The sequence below is a fragment of the Pinus tabuliformis genome, chromosome 3_1 (genome assembly GCF_031772625.1).
Source record: "Pinus tabuliformis cultivar Carrire ecotype Pingquan chromosome 3_1, CPIR1, whole genome shotgun sequence".
Taxonomy (NCBI): domain Eukaryota; kingdom Viridiplantae; phylum Streptophyta; class Pinopsida; order Pinales; family Pinaceae; genus Pinus; species Pinus tabuliformis.
This window is the reverse complement of record NC_142301.1, coordinates 690,256,167-690,261,663: the sequence shown is the minus strand read 5'-3', so window position 1 is coordinate 690,261,663 and position 5,497 is coordinate 690,256,167.

Genomic DNA, 5,497 nt, shown 5'->3' with positions numbered 1-5,497 from the left:
ATTACATACAGATAGTCTTCTCCACAAGGCTTTGCAGCTCTCAGCACTCCACCAATCACTTGCTATAGGCTACAGCAATCTGCAACCTTCTTGTAGCGGAGATCCCACCAATAAACACAGAAAACATACCTTATTTTGTTGTGACCTGCCCTTTCTTGGGTCTTGCAATAGTATGCTAGGTTCTTGGTTTATTTCCAACCCTCTAAACATATCCACATCCCCTCACAACAGTGATCTAGGGTTGCAGCCTTCAATCTAGTTTTGCGGCTCCCTTTCAGGATAACAACCATCCACCAAGACACCTAAACGCGGCCCAAACAAGTCCAAAATATTCCCTTTCACTTCGACCCTCCTGCAAGGTAATCTTGGCACCAAAACAATCATGGATAAGCCCTACCCATAAGCTTATCCTCCTTCGTTTGGCTGCTCCTTTACCTACGACCTAAGACAGAAAGGTCCTCCCTCTTCAACGAGCTCTTCTTCTCTCTTCAAGTCATGTGTTGCTCTCCGAGAATGATCTAATGCTCTCATATTCACCCTCTATTTATACTAGATAGAGGGGCTCCAAAACGTCATGTTCTAGGGGCTCCAAAAATTGTCATTAGGTCTTTCCTAACCTTAGGTCGACCTAGACCATCATGTGCAAAACCCAATATAACCTTCAAAAATTCATAACTCCTTAATGACAACTCAAAATCAGATGACTCTCATTGCGTTAGAATTGTCTCATCGAGAGCTATTATCCTCATCCATCATATGTCAAAAGCTCGTCACAGTTTTGGCCCAAACATCTATGGGTGCAAAACCCCAAGCTTGGGTTCTAAACCCACAAGCCTACTTGTGGTGTTTTGACCTCCAACCCTCGAACATTAGGGTTTGGAGTACCTCCTAGGCTACACAAATCAACACTCTCTTACTGAGGGAGGTACTTCCAAGACTAAGAAGTAACCATCATCCGACGATGACATTACCGCATCTGGGACTCATCACTGCAACGTACCTTGTAGATGAATATGAAAATCTCGGTATTGCCTCTGCCTCATCACATTTGAACCTAAAGATCCCAAACCTCCATAAGGTCGCTCCTTCTAACGCTAGACTCCCTCTGAGACTACACAATCTCCACTAGCTCAGTCGTGCAAGCACTCAACCTCCTGAATCAAATACAACTTATGCAAATCCTGCCAATCTCGAATATGCAACATCATGATCTGATGAAGATTGTACCTTGTCAACCTATAGTCCATCACACGAAGCCATCTCAATCAACCTAATCTCATCCATGCCAAAGAAACCCTCGAATTGTTCCAACCATCCATAACAAGACAAAAGAAGCCCACGATCTGCAAACCGCCACACAACACACTGAAGTGTGCCATGATCTAAATGCCCACAACTCCCTATGAGTTGCTTTGTTGTGCACACTTTGATTCACTTTCCCTCAAAGTAGCTCAGATATCCTCTGATACCAATGTTAAATTTCCACGATCTTAGATCTAAGACAGAATTTTAAATTTCTAACACCACCAAACCAAGAATCTCAATGATATTACTTTGCACAGCGGAATATAAACAACAATAAATCACACATGCACAAAATATAGACAATTTTTTACATTTTTCAACCCAACTTCATTACATTAAACAACATATAATACAACAATCTAAGGCTCCCGTACCAAGGATAATGGCCCTCAAATATCCACTAATACAAGAATACAAAATTGGGGCTTGGTGTCAATCCATCGATAACCAATCTGCCCTCAACAAGATACTTTGACCATTTGGTTGTCACATGCTCCCTCAGCTCCTCTCGGTCATACCTTGTAATTGCCCAGTCCTTCGACTCCTGATCTGCAGCGCCTGCCTCTATCAATGTTCCAATTCCATTTGGCCATTGAATCTCAATTATCCAATCTGCTCACTAGTTAATCATTTGTCCATCAACGAATCAACATATCAAAACTCCTGTCCAGTTGTTCACAACTCCACTTGTGAACAATTCTCAACTACCCACTATTGCTCGTCAGCTACTCAGAGACTTCAACCGACTTTGGTCTTCCTACGTTGCTCAAATGAAAACCAAGAGTAGTTTGCGGAGCCCTAAACTTGTGTGTGGAGAAGGACTTCTATAGCAGATGATGGGAAGCCCTCCTAACCCATGTTCATTGTAGGAGATGGACATTTGCAAACACCAAGCTCCAAATTGGGCACTATCACACTGTCCTCCAACAGACCATAAGTGCCCAATCCACGTTCACACTTGGTCCACTTTCACTTTGCCCTTCAACAATCCACAAGTGGCCAATCCACATTATAGCATCTGCACCTAACTAGGGCATCCTCACACCTAAGAGGCCCTTCTATTGGTTGCCCATAGACTTCTCCACATCTGCCCTTTACTCTGCAATAAAGGAGTTATTGCACAAATCTAGGCTCCAATGTACTGTTGCAACATTTGCCCACTGATTAGGGCATCTGACAGTCCATGTCTGTTGGCTGCTACAATTCTCGAAATCTAGTCCTCTTCTAGGACATCCTCCAACTAGCATCCAACTGTCACCAAGGCATTTGCAACCTTAACTTGCTACTGCCTCCTTGTCCTTGATTTCTCTCTATGTATATGACTGGTTAAGGCACACAACAGCCCTAAACCACAACACCAAAACCACTATTTCCCTTGTCAAACGTGTCACCTAATATGATGTCCCTTCCTTAACTTCTAAAACACCTTAGATACCTCCACAAAGCTCTCAAAGATCTCAAATTGTTACAGCATTTTAGCGCTGCTTCAAAGCACAAGGAAACTACTTGTTGAAGACTCCTTCACCCCTGTACAAGTAGTGTTGTCCCTGTAGAGGTTGCGGCCAACAAAAAGCCTTTTCCACAAGGTTTCACAACCCTCAACACTCCACCAATCACCTGATATAAGCTACAATAGTCTACGGCCATCCTGTCGCAAAGATCCCATCAATAAACACAAAAAACATACCTTATTTTGTTGTGGCCTACCCTTTCTTAGGTCCTGCACTAGTACGCCTGATTCTGGGCTCATTTCCAACCCTCCAAACATATTTGCATCCCCTCACAACAATGATCTATGGTTGCGGCCTTCAATCTAGTTCTACAATTCCCTTTCAAGATGACAACCATCCATCAAGACACCTCAAACAAGTCCAAAATATTCCCTTTCACTTCAACCCTCCTGCAAGGTAATCATGGCACCAAACCAATCATGGATAAGCCCTACACATAGGGTTATCCTCCTTCATTTGGTTGCTCCTTTACCTACAGCCTAAGACAGAGAGGTCCTCCCTCTTCAACGAGCTCTTCTTCTCTCTTCAAGTCATGTCTTGCTCTCCAAGAATGATTTAATGCTATCATATTCACCCTCTATTTATACTAAGGAGAGGGGCTCCAAATCATCATGTTCTAGGGGTCGAACAGTTGTCATTAAGGCTTCCTAAATTTAGGCCGACCTAGACCATCATGTGCAAAACCCAACATAACCTTCAAAAATTTGTAACTCCTTAACAACAACTCGGAATTGGATGATTCTCGTTGCATTAGAATTATCTCGCCGAGAGCTATCACCCTCATCACATGCCAAAAACTCATCACAATTTTGGCCCAAACATTTATGGGTGCAAAACCCCACGCTTGGGTTCTAAGCCCACAAGCCTACTTGTGGTGCTTTGACCTCCAACCCTCAAACACTAAGGCTTGGAGTAGCTCCCAAGCTACACAAATCAATAAGGAAGAGACAGTAATAGTATACAATTAGGCATTAATAACATAGGTAAAATCATAAACTCCATTATGAGAGAAGGTGTGGCTTTATTTATGTAAAGAAGGATTGCAAGGAGAAACAAACAAACTCAAGATTAATTACAAACCATTTGACATCATCAAATAAGTGAATGAGAATGCATTTAGGTTAGAATTCCATCTCCATATCTAGATCAGTTCAATGGTGAATGTGGAGTGCTTGAAACTACTTGAACGCCCCATGTTTGATGTAGAAGATGACAATCATGTTCTCCATGTTGGATGAAGGAGATGACCATCAAATTCTCCAAGTTGTTGAAGACTTTGCACTAGCATACTCTTGAATAGTTGAAGGAAGACAATTCTGCAACATAAGGAATGAGTAACTCATACAGAACAATAAGAGATATGGCAAATTCGTCTTAGAGGACAAACTCTAAAGAGGGCAAAGTTGTATGAAAGGAACCAAACTATCAACAAGTTACATCACCCATCCTTGGTACCTTTCAAGGACCAAAATCCTCCTATTGGGGAGGTGTGATCTGAATTGAATCCACACAAGAACAATTAGCTACCAACATATGCTCCACGATAATCATCACTGACAAAGCATATGGTTACAAACAAATAAAGGGCCCAAAGTCATTGATGAAGGGCTCCATGCCATCATGATTGTTGTCCAACACTACATTTAATTGAATCATAAGGCAAACATGAGATGTAAAGTGAGGAAAAATATTATTGTTAAAAAAACATATCATACATTAAAAAATAAAACATGATAACTCTTCTCAATGTACACAGGGAAAATAAAAAACAAGAAGAAATGAACTTTGGGAAGTTGATGTGCAAGGAAAAAAAAGATGAGGAAAAAGAAATGAATTTTGGGAAGTTGAAGAATGGGAGATGCAATTGTCAGAAAAATAAAAAGCAAAGAAGAAGAAATAAATTTTGGGAAGTTGATGTGTAAGCAAAAAAGGATGAGAGAGAAGAAATGAGCTTGGAGAAGTTGAAGAGTGAGAAATGCAATTGTCTCCTAATTGAACCATCCTTCTCTATACTAGTTCCCCATAACAAAAAGAATTCTTTGGTTAAGAATGAAAAAAAATGCTACCCAAACTTCAATGACGAACATACCACCGAACCAAAGAATTATTTCTTAAAAATAAAGAAAAATGCTACCCAAACTTCAATGACGAACATACGACTGAACCAGCTACCTATTGCCAAGAACCTTTGCTAAAAAAAAATTTAATAATGGTTTTTCCATGTGAGTATTCTTGAAAACTCAAAGATTTTATGTAATTTTCTTTATTTACTATCTCGTTACTCTATTTATGTCTTGAAATGAAGTTACTTCATATGCTAATCATCGCATGTGTTGTCGAACAATGAGAATTCTTTACCAACTACTTTTCTGCCATAAATACGATGCATGAGCAAGTAAACCGATCAAATGACTCTTTACTCACAAGTGTTCACCCATTTCAAAGCTATGATATCAATGGTCTTCGTTCCACATCCGTTGCAAATGTAATGTGTTGTCTTACAATGTGAATTCTTTACCAACTACTACTTCCAAGTTTTCTGCCATAAATACGATGCCCGTGAGCAAGTTAACCAACCCAATGAGTGTTCATCCATTTCAGAGTTGGGATATCAATGGTCCTCATTCGCATCTGTTGCAAATGTGTAGGAAGTTGCCAATTTAGTGTCTTCATGGTTATTG